The sequence below is a fragment of the Alosa alosa genome, chromosome 8, assembly GCF_017589495.1.
Source record: "Alosa alosa isolate M-15738 ecotype Scorff River chromosome 8, AALO_Geno_1.1, whole genome shotgun sequence".
Taxonomy (NCBI): Eukaryota; Metazoa; Chordata; class Actinopteri; order Clupeiformes; family Clupeidae; genus Alosa; species Alosa alosa.
The window spans coordinates 31,074,342-31,090,342 of NC_063196.1; positions in this window are offsets into that span (position 1 = coordinate 31,074,342).

Sequence of the window (16,001 nt, forward strand, 5' to 3'; positions counted from 1 at the left end):
AGGAAGGATTGATTTTTCTTTATTATTGTGTTACATGTTCCAAGTGTAAAGCACTTTGAGCTGCATTTTGTGTATGAAATGTGCTATACAAATAAAGCTTATTATTATTATTATTATTATTATTATTATTATTATTATTAGAGTGCATGAAAATGCAATCTACTGTTATCCGATTTCTTCTTCTTCTTCTTCTTCTAACGCTTTTTCCGCGTTTAATGCGGCTTCAACCGTTTAACTGCGTTACATAGGTCTCACTTAGGACAGGTGTGGAATGTATTTTTCATATTTGTAACTTTTATACTTTTTGAACTATTAATTAAAAACGATTAAAATTTTCCTCATAGACTTAACACTGGCGATTATGGCATCACAATAGGGAACTTGGAATCCTATGCCAAGTGTTCCAGCCAGAGCCATATGGTTCCGGCCACCTCCAGCAACTGTCTGTCTCAGGCTTTAAGCATACAATCTGGCTCTCTTAAGACTACAGATCCTGTTCAACTGTTTCCTCTGCCCACAACTGTTTCAAAATAAAAGTCTCCACTACAATAATTCCATATTAAATAATTTAACCATTTAAACTATCCAACTATTTAACTGTTCAACTATTCCAACTGTCAGTTATTATCATCTATGCCTCTAGCCTACTATATTGAACCACCACCTACCTAGCAACCAATTTAGCAACCATTGAAATTAAGCCTCTATGTCAGTTTCCATAGCAACCAAGATGATTATACTAGCAAACCACTGTAGTAACTCCTTTATTTCTGATAGTAGCCACCATGGACACCCTAGCAACAACCTAGCAACCACATTCACAGTTAAAACCTAGCAACCAACATCATTAACCTAGCAACCAGCATAGCAACCACCATAACTACTCTAGCAACAGTCAGTTGTCAATAACTTTGACTCCCGTCAACTGTTTCCTCTACCCACAACTGTTTCGAAATAAAACTCCTCACTACAATAATTCCTTTTTAAATAATTTAACCATTTTAACTATCCAACTTTTTAACTGTTCAACTATTCCAACTGTCAGTCGTCATCAACTATGACTCCCGCCAACTGTTTCGTCTGCCCAACGCTGTTTCAAAATAAAAGTCCTCACTACAATAATTCGCTATAAAATAATTTAACTATTTAAACTACTCAACTATTTAACTGTTGGGCCATTCCAACTGTCAGTTGTCATCAACTATGACTCCCCGCCAGCTTTTTTCTCTATCTGACCTCCATCTTTTTACCTAGATTATATTTTAGACAATATTCAACAATATTTCATTCAGCAGCCATTTTTACATTTTTATGCACTCGTAATTCCCTGGAATTACATTCTCTAGTTGTTGTTATTATTATTATTATTATTATTATAAATCATAAATGTATCATTCATAAATGTAAGAAAAAGGGATTATATTCATTCCATTCCAGCTACTGCATTTGCATAAAACATTATCAAGTTTGTTTATCAAGACTAACAATGTGTATGTCATGCTGCTCCCTGACATCATCTTCTGTAAATAAATGTGATGTTTTAAAAGACAGATTAATTAAAGCTTCAAATTATGTTCTGTAACACAAAAATCTAAATTCTAGGGGAGTCCCCACAATATGTGTAGGAATAATCTAGAAACCATCTGTGCATTCCATTCAGCCTGACAACAGATAAACACAGCGCTTCCATATTGGGTTAAAATGTGCTGAAGTCCTCCTCTCTGTTGACACTTATCGTGGGGTGTTTTTGCTGACCTCAGGGTTTGTTGACAGTCGGTCACCTACCTGGCCTGAGGAGCGACAGCAGTCTGGCCTGTTCCTCCAGGACCCTCTGCAGCTTCTCCACATGCAGGTGGAGCAGCGCCTCCCTCTGGTCACTGCTCTGAGAGACGACACACACAGAAACACATACACACACACACACACGTGTTAAAGTCAGACTGGTCACAGATTTTTTTACAAAATGTCAGGTGGTCATCTATATATCTGTACATAAGGCATCTGCATTTTGTCATTATCTACTGTAACTACAAATAATTGTGTTGTGTTGGCACAAATTGGCTGAGATTGTTTTGGTGTGATTATGATGAACACAGACAACAGAAACTCCTTTAGATTAGATTAAATAGATTAGATTCAACTTTATTGTCATTGTGCAGAGTACAAGTACAGAGACAATGAAATGCAGTTTGCATCTAACCAGAAGTGCAAAAAAGCAATGTGATATACACAGTATAGGCAGGTGGTGCAGTATAAACAGTATAAGACATAGTGCAGTGTAGACAGTAGTATACAGTTAAGAAAGTTGTATGGTTTACAGTAATATAAATTAAATATAAATATTACTATTGTTTGTTGTCACCGGGGTACAGATCTAGAGTTCAGTAAGGTGACAGCTGCAGGGAAGAAGCTTCCTCTGAACCTGCTGGTTCAGGTGCAGAGAAACCCGTAACGCTTCCCGGAGGAGAGTGGGGTGAACAGTCTGCGGTAGGGGTGAGAACAGTGTGTGACACAGAGGGAGGCATTGATGCAATTCACTTAATTTGGTGATCACTTTGGAGTGGATGATGGTGTTAAATGCTCTGTGCTCCTGTCCTGATGGTAGGTAAATTGGAAGGGGTCCAGTGAGGGTGATAAACAGGTATTGAGGTGGGTCAGGACCAATGTCCTGAAGCACTTCATGATGATGGGGGTTATTGCAACTGGATGGAAGTCATTAAGGCTCGTTGCAGTGGAGTGTTTTGGCAGTTCATGACACAGTATTTGCACTCATTTGCATTACATTTATTATGAGTTTACTAAAGTGTTATGGTATACCTAGATAGTACTACAATTTCACCCAGTCCTATTATCAGGGAAATTGTTTTGTGTTCTATACATGACAGCCTACACAGCATCCCTACAACTAATTTTAAAGGTTGTATCAGCGATTTCAGGCCCAAAAAAGGCCCAAACATAAATGATCACATTCATCTAATCTTTTATAACGATCCGCTAGCTGCCTGCCCCATAAGCAGGCCTTCAAAAAAACGCATCTCTGTAGACAGGTTAGGCTCCGAGATCTGTACACAAAAACAATTACTACCAAATAGGGTTGGCAACCACTCAAAGGCAAAATAAAGTGTTTCAACCAATAACCGACAAGATGCGCGTTTAGGAGTTTCAATTGCATGGGTGCCAGCCGAACTTAGCCCCGGCCACAACATTTGAGGTCGGAAAGTTCAGTCTGGTATTGCTCCATTGTGGAGCAACTATGCTCAAACTAGAGCTGTTTGGACCAATCAAATTGGGCTTTACGATGATGGACAGGTGAGCAACAGTGCCTCGTCTATCACATCATCTGAGCACGCTTAGGTTGATTTTGTTTGCAACAAAAACGTTGTGGCTAGAAGGAGACAGATGGCTTCTAAGACCCCATATGGAAAAGTGCATTTTATTTCAATGAGGTTTTGTCATTGAAAACGATTATTTCTGAAAACTTTGGCCAAAGTTGAGATGTGGGAAAACTCATGGTTTCACTTTCATCAAGGGAAAACAGCGTGTTGCATTGTGACATGGTGGTTCCCTCGTTCGTTTCTCTCTGATTGGTGACCTGTTTGCTCGAGGCGACACCCTTTCCCAGCTGTTTAGGCTATAACATGTTTGTAGCATCAGTGTGGAATTAGTTTTGAAAACGAAGGGGAAATATCCGTTTTTCCTAATAGCCTACCCTGCTACTGTACGTATATCTTAGATTTCGCTAAGGCATACATGGGCAACATACGGCCCGCGGGCCACATCCGGTCCGTGGGCTTTCCCTGACCGGCCCGCGTAAGGTCCGTGAAAGAACAATAGTCAAGAGCCTAGCATAGAGATAATGCATGCAAATCAATATCGTTGTTTTTATTTTGAAAGCGACTGCTATTTGTACGACCATACATTTGTGCGTGGATGCATACGACGTAAACACCCTCACTGATGTGCTGGTGAATAGAATTTATGCTTCTGCGTCGACACAATGCAGTTGCCTTTACGTCGGCGTAAACCTTTCAAAGTTTTGTGTCTCTTATGTCTGCGTCGCTCACCACCGCAAAGGTTGTTAGAACGAACTCCTACTGCTGCTCGTTGGTGATACGAAGTGTTCATTTCAAAACGTTAGCGAACTAGTATGATGCTACTACCCACAGGTTGCTTGAAGCAGCCGGCTCAACCAGGGGCGCCTTAATACCACCTGAGGCCCCTGGGCTATATGTTTTTATATATGCCTCTCCTCTAGCTCCTCTACACACCCATTGGAATTTATTAAGTTTTGTTACATTTTGTTACACTTTAGAAGAGATGACAAAGGGGGCCTCTGCATGGATGTCATTGTAGAGCAGTACGATGAGCTCAATTAGGCTAGCTCCAGAGTAGGCTATGACTGACGCCGCGAATACGGACACGGCCGTTTAATATTATTGATTATCATTATTATTATTAGGAGGCCCCTCATTGGTCGAGGCCCCTGGGCTGAAGCCTAGGTAAGCCCCTGCATTAAGGCGCCAGTGGGCTCAACACACAGAGCGAGTTGACCAATCACAGTTATGTGCATAAAGTTAAAGCAAAAACATAGCCTACATTTTTAAAATAGTTTTCTTTGTGCATGTTGATTAACTAATGACAGCCTACTATTGTCTGCTCCACATTTTCGTAGTCTAATTCTGCATAGAGTTAATTTAATGATGGTAATGATTTATTGATGAAATATTGCTGAGTGTTGACGAAATGGTGGCACAGGCCTATTGGTTGTACTGACTCCTTCACATTTTCATGACCTAGCCTAATTATATAGATATTGTAGTACTTTTTTATATCAGTCTTTGAAAACTGAAAAAAAATGTCAATGTCAAGAAATCATTTTCGACAATGAGGATTAAATACTGGACATAGATTAAATATTGCTGTTTTTCCTTTGTCTCCCTCACATTTTCATCTGTTCTTACGACTAGTAAACAAAACCATATGATTTACTTAATGTTATAAAAGAACAGAATAGAATTGAACAGAATTGAGTTCAGACTTGAGTTCGGTATTTTGGGTCCGGCCCTCCTCAACAGTCCCAGTTTGTCATGTGGCCCTTTTGGGGAAATTAGTTGCCCACCCCTGCACTAAGGGGTGTTGTAGGAGATATTGACGGCACAATAACCTTTACAAAAGACCAGAATACAATGCTAAGGCAATTGTGGAGAAGAAGGATGGTTTGTGTGTTCTCCCTACAGCTCACGGTAAGCTATTCCGTTGCTCTGATTGGTTAGGTCTATCCAATTGAGTGCAGAAGCACCCCCCCCCCCCTGTATCGGTTGAAACATGCCCCATAATTACGTTCCAATGGGGCAGTATCAGACTCATACACTGACTAGAATGTTGAGCATGACAGCGTCAGGCTAGCAAACTGTGGTATGGCCCAGAGAATGTGTGATGTACTGATAATAAAGTGATGCATGCAAAGTTTGCAAATACCACAATTGCAAATATCAGTACAGAGGCTCCTTTCAGGCTGTTCTGTGTTCAAAGTTATATTTTACATTTTGATGTCCTGTGGAGTCAGACGTAGTCAAGACATAACAAAAATCATCAAGATAAGAGCAATCGTGTGATAACAAATCAACTGTATTATACATTGCATGTATACATTGCATGTATACATTGCATGTATTATACATTGCTGTATTATACATTGCTCTGGAGTGCTCAACCCTATTGCTTTTCGTTTCTGGGAAAAAGGAAGTCATATACAATGTGTTCAAGTTTGCTCTACAAGGCATGAAAGTTATTGAAATGTGGTTGGGCCCTGTGCCACCACCTTCCACTTCTCACCAGCTGAAGGAACTAAACTACGTTTTTGGAGAGAATGCAAACTCTGGTCAGGCGCGATGCAACCCTGGCTGGTGACCCGAGCTCATGTTCCTGGTTAAACCCTTTTTAATGGCCTCTGCACACCAGCACCGACACTTTCTGTCACCTGCCCAATCACACCAGCACTGATATTTTTAACCGATAAGCAATCAATACAAGGATACAAGGATACAAGGAAGTTTATTGTCACATGCATATAGTTACTGGAAGTAAGAAATGCAGTGAAATTATGTCTGGTGTCAGCCTATTTGTGCATTTATGGGGTAAAAGTGCAGTAGAAGAGGGGTTTAGTAGATTAAGGGAGGATTGGGATTGGGGGGGGGCACCAACAAGGAGCACCCAAGAGCAAGGAGCACCCAAGAGCAATATACACATTTTTGAATGGAATTTTTTTCTTTTTATTCTTTTATTATGATTATTTATTGATCTATGCCCGCAAAAATAGAACTGAATTGTAATCCTCTTAGCGGTGGCGAAATTTTTCACTGCGGTGTGCAGGGTTGTATGGTAAACAATGGAATCTAATGGAATCAAACATCGAAAGTGGAGTGCACAGTACTTATGGCGGCATCTATATACAGAGGGCGGAGGCCTTAAGGCTAACCCAGTGTAACTCTGTATGCCAGACCAGGTTTGGCCCAAGTGTAAATGGAGCTAATTATTTTGAAATACATGAATTCAGTGGAGAGCTATACTCTGCACCACTTGACTTAAATGGAATGTTTTATTACAGTAAGCAATGAAAAATATCTGTATCTCTCCATATGCAGAACTATTCATTTCTATGAGTAGAACAATAGAAGGTTGAGTAGGCTACAGTGAAACACAATTCTACAGTGTATGAAACCCTTCATTAAACACTGTTAACAACATTGAAGCACTGTGTTTTTATACACTATTAACACTTTCCCCCCACATAGTACATCCTCCTGTACATCTACATCAAGAGTTTATGTCATATGATAAATGCAGTGAGTTTGCTTCCTTCTTCCAAAATTGAAAATATTAGAAAACACATTAGCTCCACATTAGTTATATCCTCCTGAATACAGACTCAGGTAAAACAACTGCCCTGGTAATGTTAGACCTTTATGCAGCTTTCGATACGGTTGATCATGTGTTACTTCTCAACCGACTAGAATGCTCTGTAGGGCTTTCTGATACTGTCCTTAGATGGTTTAAGTCTTATTTAGATCACAGAGAGTATTCTGTTTCTATTGGTACCTATGTATCTGAGAACATACTATGCCATATAGGGTGCCACAGGGATCCATTCTTGGGCCACTCTTATTTAACTTGTACATGCTACCCCTTGGTGAAATATTTCAAGAGTACAAGATTGCAGATGACACACAGGTCTACACAGGTCACCTTGCATTGTCACCAAACGAATTGAGTCCTATTGACTCCTTATGTCTTTGCCTTGAAAAAGTACATACCTGGATGCAGCAGACTTTTTTTACAACTTAATCAGCACTTACAACTAGGACTCAAGTAAAAAAAAACTTGGGAGTCATCTTAGATGGGGACCTGACTATGACTGATCACATCAAAAGCATGGCTAAATCAGCATTCTGGAATCTCAGAAACATAGCTAAGATCAGAGATTTTGTTTCTAGACAGGATTTAGAAAAGCTTATTCATGCTTTCATATCCTGTAGGGTAGATTATTGTAATAGTCTCCTAACTGGCCCCCCAAAGAAGTCCATTAGACAGATTAAATTAATTCAAAACACTGCTGCTAGACTGTTAACCAAGACTAAAAAGAGAGATCACATTACACCCATTCTTAAATCATAACATGGGCTCCCAGTTAATTTCAGAATTGATTTCAAGGTTCTACTCCTAGTATATAAGTCACTGAATGGACTTGGCCCCAAATATTTTTCTGAAATGCTTCCCCAATATACACCTGGTAGAGAGCTTAGATCTACTGAAACCAAGCAAGGAGAAATGGCATTTACCTATTGTGCCACACAGCGCTGGAATCAGCTTCCAATAGATATTAGATTTTACCCAACAATACAGTGGTTTAAAAAGAAACTAAAAACTGAACTTTTTTATTTTGCATTTATTGATTCGTTTTTAGGTTTATTTATTTATTTATTTATTTATTTTTATTTTATCTCCTATTTATTCAGTCTTATTTTCCCCCTTGATCTATTTTATTATTTTATTTTATTAATTACTATTATTATTACTGTTATTCTTTTTTTATTTCTTTTTTATTTTAATTTAAGCACATTGAGTGACATTCTATGTATGATAATGTGCTATATAAATAAACTTGAACTTGAACAAACTTAATGTGATTATTGTAAGATAAAGTCCATTGTCTCATATGATTTTGTTTTTCATTTTTTGACAGATGTAGCTTGACAAGGCATGTTTCATGATCATTCATCACTGTTCTTATTATAGCCTACCCTTCCAAGTTAAGCATGCCCAAGAGTCCCAATCAAAACAACAGTGCAGTTTTACATGTGCATGTCCACAACCCAGTACTACTTGTGACCAAAACAAAACCTTGTGTGTAACATGTAAGAGGGGTTCGCCATTTTTTAGGGTAGGCCAGGGCCGTCTCTAGGCAGGGGTCAAAATGGGCTACGCCCACCCAAGCATTGTGTCCCCCTCCCCCCAAAACAAAGTCAAGTTTTTTTCAGTGGTGCATATGCCCAATGTGCCGCCTCAAACCCTGCTTGGATGTAGATGAGTTGGTGTTGAGTTTAATGGTCGTTAGCTGGTTTACAGCTGTGTAGTAGGCCTATGTATGTGTGTTGGGTAAAACCACCCTCCTGATAAAATAAAAAAACTTGAAGTCACTGAGTAGCCTTCTGTCAGTATGAGGGGAAAAAAAGCAAACAATTGGTGCTAACTAGCTCGAGTTGCTGCAGCCAACAGCTAGAGTAGCCAGGCAGCTACAGTGCTACATTCTAGGGGGCATGATTTTAAAGATGCCCCCAGAGTGTAGCACTGTTAGCTGCCTGGCTGCTCTAGCTGTTGGCAATACAATACAAATAAAATATCAAATACCCTAAGAGCATGATATCACTTTGCAAACCTTCCATATCTGTCTATTCTATTTCTTCATCTGTACACTGACTCTGTTGATTAAGTGGACAGTGTTTGAGAGGAACAGCTTTTCTCTGCCTAAGAGACATACCATAGGCTAACCTGCAAACAGTCAACATATCAACTATGCTAACCAGGGGTGCGTTTCCCAAAACCATAGTTGCTAACTAAGTAAGCAACTTTGATGGTTGCAATGCAATTTCCAATTGCCAATCAACTAAGTTGCTAACAGGTTAGCAACTATGGTTTTGGGAAACGCACCCCTGCCTGTTACATCTCATAGCCTAAATACTGTATCAGAGATGCACTCAAAAAGTCACAACTGAACTTGTCAAACGGTACAAAGTGGAGACAAGTCTCTGACATTGTCAATGCATGCCCAGATTGAGCACTGTTGCAGAGTAACCACATAACCGGTTCCGTGTTCCGATTGGATAATTAACATTTTCAAGAAACTTGAGGTTGGTATGAGAGGGAGTGTATTGTGTGTGTGAGAAACCTTTAAATTGCTAATTTTGCACTGGATCATCTTCCTGAATCTCAATATCAATTTCTCAAAGTCAACACCAGTCAGCCTAGAAATCTAGACACACCCTAGTATCATTGTGAAGCAGAATTCACCAAGCATTGGATTGTTCACCCACTAATATGGAACATGAGCTAGGTTAGCCCGTCGTGACGTGAGACAGGTTAGTTTTACCCTACTGATGATGTGTTGTTGCAAATATAATTTGCTGCCCAGGCTAGTCTAGCAACTCTCCGTTGGCTTGCAAGCTGGAAAAATTAAACTTCGATAGGGCCAATCACATCGTGTAGAGACGTTATCCGGGCTTAACATAATGATTGATGGCGTTCCAATGGAGTTCCAATGGTTTGGCTTGAATTCCCTGCTACTTAAAAACAAAGAAGATAGATGTTGCTGTTGGCGAAGAGCATGACACAAGTAAAGCTTTTTTTAAGTTGGCAAAAGTTTGAACTAGCCAACTAGCTCCGCTGGTGGGAAAACACATGGGACAACCGATTATCCCGGTGAGCTGGTGGAACTAAAAGTGTTTTGCACTTTTATGATGTCATGACATCACCAAAAGCAGGCTATTTGTTCTACCCAAAATATCTGGCAGTATTTATTTTTAAACTAAAAATATACCGATTAAATATTTTGATACTAAATACGAACGCAAAATAAAATACAAATTACAAAATACTATTTTGTAATTGAAAGCAAGGTGTCCTAAAGACAAAAAGTCACAAAAAAATACATCGCCCATGCCTTGTTAACCAATCATTAAACCCACACATTCCCGCTGCACACCTGTACGAACATACACTACGGAAAATTAGTTCCACCCTCCTACTTGTCGTCACCTTGTGACAGATGACTTATGAAATGTGTTGAGATGGGAGTTTGTGTTCTGGTAGCATACTGCAAGCATGGTTCTGCTGATGGTTTCAGTGGTGGTCAGTTCACACTTCATAGGAAATAGCTGAACATTCAGATAGAGATTAAAATGAATAAATTCACGTTCACCATTTCTTTTTTTAACTAGTTTACGGTCATTTAAACATTTTTAAAGAGTGAGTTAGTGACTCTGTTTGTGTTACAGCTAACGACCCATCAACCTTATTGTAATACTAGATGTACCGCATAGCGGTACAAAATATGACCGCCGCTCAGTCCTGTACATCCGTTCCGCGAAAATAAATCACACTTCAATTTGTCTCCATATTTAACTCCATCCCCCACTCTTGAAACTTTTGTGTATGCTTGTTTGGCATGCCTGAGTGTGTGTGTGCGGCTGCACAGAAAGTACCCTACTGGTGCTGAAAAGGTGAATAGATTGTAGAATAGCCAATGAAGATCTAGAATTGTTATAAAACCTTTAAAATCTCTAAACAATCACAAGTAGGGCAGTTCATCACAGTTCATCCATTGCAACTGGATTGATGAAAGGTCACTTACACCTGTAGGCTACATTGTATTTGGGAAAAGCAAAAGGTATCAGCATAATGCTATTTATTTATTTATTTTTTATGTATTTATAAACAAAAACATCTCTGTCAGTTCCATGCCGTTTTCAACAGCTATCAAAAACAAAGGTCATTTTGGATGGATGGATTTTTGTGAATGTTTCTTCTTCTACATAAGATTTTAGTCATCTTTAGTTCATGTAATACTTTATTGTCAATGCACAAATTAAGTAACAGTAGTCTGAAACGTTATTGTTAATGCACAAATTAAGTAACAGTAGCCTAGTCTGAAACAAAATGCTGTTTTACATCTAACCAGTGGTGCAAATAACTGACATGTCCAAATGGGCCTTGATGAAATGCGCCGCTAGACTGTTCATACACATTTTAACGGGCCAAAGTTGAAGAGCTTTTGTCCGTTATTGTTAGTGCAAATATAGGCTGATTCATGTTCCCTTGCATTATTTAACTGAGGTCCATGGCTAGTCTGGCTTTCATCAGACCAAGCTCAATCTTTTAAGAAATCAAAAATAAATAGTGGGGCAGATCAGGCTGGGTTCACCCAGCCTAGTCCATAGGCACCCGATATTGTTTAATTTTCCGATTGAGATATACACGCTTGGCTATTCTAAATGCAAAAATGCATCAGGGGAGTTATGACAAAACGGTAACTAACAAACTAGATCCTAATAGAAAGTTGTTAGCTTCCCTAAGCTACAGGTAGGATTATATAGTAGGCCTATTGACAACATAAATTGTCAATAGGCTATGCTGGCGCACACAAATAAAATCTCCTTTGAAACCAATGGCTTACGCCTTTACAGTATCAAGCGGACTTAAACTGTCATATCGCGGGCTAAAGTTGTAATAACATTCACGCAGCTCCATGAGTCAAGGAAAGCGCGAATGAAGTAGCCACTTCTAAATGGGACCCACTACACAGTAGCTTAAGGTGTTTTGCTAAAGCAGCCATAATGAAATGAAGGTGTCATTGTTTGGATACTTCACACACACGTGCTTTTTAATTTCACAGACTACAACTACCAAGCTGTAATCAAAGCACATCGATTCCCCTCTCACACCCTGCACGCACTTAAAACAAAATAAACAGGCGCCCTCAGTCTCACGCATGTTTAGGCAAAACTGTATCAGACCGTGTAACGTTGGTAAATCTTCCATTGCACAGAATGATTTTGTAGCACGTGCAATAAATGACAGTCGAAAGATACAAACAGTGCTGCTATACATTTGCTTGGTATAACCGCTTGGTATAATCACTCAACCAACGCTAACGGTAACATTACCTAGGTCCTTATTGATATTACAAGATTAACGTACCTGCAGTAAAAACCAAGCATGTCCGATAAACATCCTCAGATTTATTTCGGCTTCAAGAAGAAATGGGAATTACACTTCATGTGAACATCGCCCTATCCTCATTAGATGTTCGCTGTAAATTACAGTCCTTTGTATGAAGCGCCCATTGTTTTTCCAACCCACTTTTAACTTCCAACAAAATTACGCCTCACTGCAACGAGCGCGCCATCTAGTGGACAAACGAAACTTCGCCAATACTGAAAATGCAGCCATGATGATGATGATGATGAATATTTATTTTGGCTTTCTTTTAATCCTACTGATTTTCATTTTTACCGGGGCAAATCACAAATGAGTGATTATGAGCCAGGTTGATGTGGGCCCTTGAGACCAACATACCATAAAATATTCACAGAGAACTGTGTCTGTCCTACCCTCCTTTCGGGGGTCCAGTCCAGCGGGGGCTGCAGATGAAAACTAAAAAAAATGACGGTTCCATGCTATCCATGGGGTACATGCTCACCAAGTTTTGTGTACCCCGGTCTTTCAGTGTCCCGAATCCTTGTTGGTGTACGCCACTAAATGTACACATAAATTATTTTATTGTAAGGCCCCCATGAACGAAAGTACACAAAACTTGGCATGCATTCAGAGGGTGTCATAATGATCCTACACTTTTTAATTTCGTGCAGTTTTGACCTTGTCAGCCAGAGATATTGAGATGAAAAACACCTAATTTTTGTTTTTAATTTTTAACTAGGTGGCGCTATACATGAAATAAGTGGTAATGGGATGGGCTGGCATGCCCCTTAAGACCAACATACAAAAAAAAGGTGGACCTCCTAGGCCCTACGGTTCTCGAGATATTCACAGAAAACTGTCTCCGGCCACCTACAGGCCAGTTGGTGTATAGTAACATAAATTAATTTATTGTGTGGCCCCCATGAACGGAATTCCACAAAACTTATGCATACAGAGGGTGTCATAATGATCCTACACTTCCATTTCCTCGTGCAGTTTTGACTATGTTAGGTCACAGATACCTTCAATTACACCACCTCATTTTTTACTTTTAATATTCACAGAGAACTGTGTCTGTCCTACCTCCTTTCGGGGTCCAGTCCAGCAGCGGGGGCTGCAGATGAAAACGAAAAATGACGGTTCCATGCTATCCATGTGGGGGTACATGCTCACCAAGTTTGTGTACCCCGTCTTTCAGTGTCCAGGGAATCCTTGTTGGTGTACGTCACTAAATGTACACATAAATTATTTTATTGTAAGGCCCCCATGAACGAAAGTACACAAAACTTGGCATGCATTCAGAGGGTGTCATAATGATCCTACACTTTTAATTTCGTGCAGTTTTGACCTTGTCAGCCAGAGATATTGAGATGAAAACACCTAATTTTTGCTTTTAATTTTTTTAACTAGGTGGCTATACATGAAATAAGTGGTAATGGGATGGGTTGGCATGCCCCTTAAGACCAACATACAAAAAAGGTGGACCTCCTAGGCCCCACGGTTCTCGAGATATTCACAGAAAACTGTCTCCGGCCACCTACAGGCCAGTTGGTGTATAGTAACATAAATTAATTTATTGTGTGGCCCCCATGAACGGAATTCCACAAAACTTGGCGTGCATACAGAGGGTGTCATAATGATCCTACACTTCCATTTCGTGCAGTTTTGACTATGTTAGGTCACAGATACCTTCAATTACACCACCTCATTTTTACTTTTTGTGTTTAACTAGGTGGCTTTATACATGAAATGAGTGGTTATGGAATGGGTTGACATGGCCCCTTGAGATCAACATACAAAAAAAAATGGTCCTCCTAAACCCTACGGTTTTCGAGATATTCACAGAAAACTGTCTGCCCTACCCTCCTTTCGGGGGTCCAATTCAGCGGGGGGGGCTACAGATCAAAACGAAAAACGATGGTTCCATGCTATCCATGTGGGGTTACATGTCCACCAAGTTTCGTGTACCCCGGTCTTTCAGTGTCCCGGGAATCATTGACGGAAATTTGGGCATGCGAAAAAGAAAAAAATAAAAAATAAATTATAGTGACCTCCACACTGGATGTACAATATGGTACCTTGCCTGTGTATAGCCAACAACTCCCAGCCCTACTGCACTGTTATAGTGACTTCCATACTGAACATGCCTTACTGCTGCCTTACTTGTGTTATAGCCAACGCCGCGTCAGCCCCTCAGTTCTGTTAAAGGGACTCTCATACTGGATTTACATCATTGCTGCCTTGTCTGTGTTATAGCCAACTTCCACAAGCCTTGTTGCACTGTCCTATCAAGCCTCTGCACAATTGTGCCTTGCCACCACGAGTCTGCATCACAGCCCGGGGACCCACAGCTCTCCATTTCCAGCCCATTCCCAATAAGTGCAACCCCACCGTACAACTTGCCTTCCCGCTGGCCGAGTACCCTACCGAGTATCGCACCCCAGCACTGACGACGCAGCCTGCTTGCCACTGTTCCGAGTCAAGTGCCTGCTGACTGTTTGTATAAAGACTGCGGTGAGACTTCCTTTGCACTTTGTGCTGCGGTGTTTTCCCTAAGTGTGCCCCACGTTTGTAGTGGACCCTTCCAGGCCCCGTTGACAGGGCTGTACCAGACTGAGCGGTTAACTTAAGTGTCTGGGAGTGAGCCGGAACACCTCACCGCCAGGTAATAGCCGTTGTAGTGTTTATGTAGTGTACTGCTGTATTTATATCATTGGCAGCCAGGGCTGTACCGAAGTAACTTATGGTCTCACCCTTCCAGTTCATCTGCCGGGACCTTTTCAGCCAGGTCGTGATACTCACTGAGTGGGGTAGTGTGGGAGAAACGTGTGCGCCATATTCAGAATCGAACTAGCCAGGCCCAGAGACGACCGTGGCCATGGACGACTGCCTTAATCTTAGAGACACTTTTAATAAATAACAATAAACAATAAACTGTTTTAAACTTGTATCGTGGGCCTCTGAACCTTATTGGCGGGTGTAGTCTGCTCCTCAGGGTAGTAGGTTGAGGGTATGGCCAAAGAGCGCCCCCTACCTGGTCACACATCTGTGAACAGTCAGGTTTATTTTCTTGAACACACAAGAATTGGAAAAGAGCCCAAACTGTAGCTTCTAGCCTCCACTACATTGACCTTTATCTTTGTGGCAATGGGAACACGCCTCCTGCCATCAGGGTGAAAAGGTGAAGATATCCCAAGTGCTCTGGGTGCCCATGTGTTGTATTGTTTACTGTAAGGGAAGATAGTACTGACCTTCTGTGAAAGTTCTGGCATGTGCAGAGTAGGTGAAGTCTGTTGGCAACCTCCTGTTCCAGCTCCACATTTCATCTCTTGGTCTTGAGAGAGCAGGACTTTGCTTGACTCCACATTACGAGAATTCTGGAGTATGGCTCTCTTCACATCACTTGCTATTCCAATGCCATGCATGCCAGGCAAGATGTGTCTTGTACAATCTCCAGATGAGGTATGAGATGTCACTTTTGTAGGACATTGCCTTGAGTTAAATAGTACATTATACACCTGAGCTTCACACACACTGGTCTCAGGGTTGTCTCTGTTAATCTGTGCAGACATGGGTATCCAACCTGAAAGGAAACATTTCAGGGGTAGGCCATTATTGACATGAGGACATCGTTTCACACACACCACTTCACATAATTAACAACCTAAAAACTTTCCTGTGAGTGGGCTAGCCTATGAAGTCTCGAATAACGTGAATATAAAGGTGATGGGCTAATTTAAATACCCACC